The sequence below is a fragment of the Crinia signifera genome, chromosome 19 (assembly GCF_055691185.1).
Source record: "Crinia signifera chromosome 19, ASM5569118v1, whole genome shotgun sequence".
In the NCBI taxonomy this organism is placed as follows: domain Eukaryota; kingdom Metazoa; phylum Chordata; class Amphibia; order Anura; family Myobatrachidae; genus Crinia; species Crinia signifera.
Genome location: NC_139226.1, coordinates 8168666 through 8169632, shown reverse-complemented (window position 1 = coordinate 8169632; position 967 = coordinate 8168666). Strand labels below are relative to the sequence as shown.

The 967-nt window shown below is 54.4% G+C and overlaps 1 pseudogene; it reads right to left on the bottom strand.

Annotated features, from left to right (window-relative positions):
• Window positions 1-473: 473 nt before the first annotated feature.
• Window positions 474-590, bottom strand: LOC146044333 (5S ribosomal RNA; annotated as a pseudogene).
• Window positions 591-967: the final 377 nt, after the last annotated feature.

The following is a 967-nucleotide window of genomic DNA, read 5'->3' as shown; positions in this document are numbered from 1 at the left end:
CCGTCTTGGGAGCAGCCCCTGCATTCGATGGTCGCCGAACATCGAATGCAGGGCCGCACGCTCCACCAGGTCCCGCAACACAAGACCACACGGACACTTGTCCGTGTGAAATCATGTATGGGGGCGGGCAGCTGACATCCGGCGATGTCAGATGCCCGCCCCGTACCCACGCGTCACGGCCTCATTACCATGCATACGCCCCGCGTTTGCATGGGAACGCCCATGAAACGCGGGGCGTATGCATAGGGTAATGAGGCTAAGTAGCCCCTCACGCCCCTCTACGCCCCCTGTGCGGCGTATAAAGAATACGTGCGGCGAAATCGCCTGCACATGCGCAGAGTGACCTCTGCACATGCGCAGACGATCAACATCGGCGGTCCGTCCGCATGCGGTAAAATCCGCACCGATCAGAATAAGGCCCAGAGTGAGGAAATGCTCCTAATGGAACACTGGGTGCTTCTGCTGTCTGAGTATATATACAGCACCGAATATTCCCTGGTGGTCTCCCAAAAGGTACTGATTCGGCCAGCCACTGCTTACCTGCTGAGATCAGACGGGATCAGGCGGCACAGTGATGTATGGCAGTATACCTGGCAGATGATAGGGCCCCAAATGCATACCTCTCAACATGACCCTCTCCAGGAGGGACACAATGCTCTGCTCCTGGACTTTCTTCTTAACGCATGATTACCATCACCTGTGTTGAACAGGTTAATTAATAAGAAAGGTGCTTCAACACAGGTGATGGCAATCATACATTAGGAGGGAAGTGCAGAAGCAGAGCAATGTGTCCCTCCTGGAGAGGGTAATGTTGGGAGGTATGCAAGTGGCACGGGGAGCCAAGTGTCACTTCTGCTTTCCATTGGATGTACTGAGTCCAAACCAGTTACCTGATGGCATTGCAGGGAAGGTACGGTCACCCAATGGATGAGAGAGTGGCGATATATGGCGGAGAGTGAATGACAGA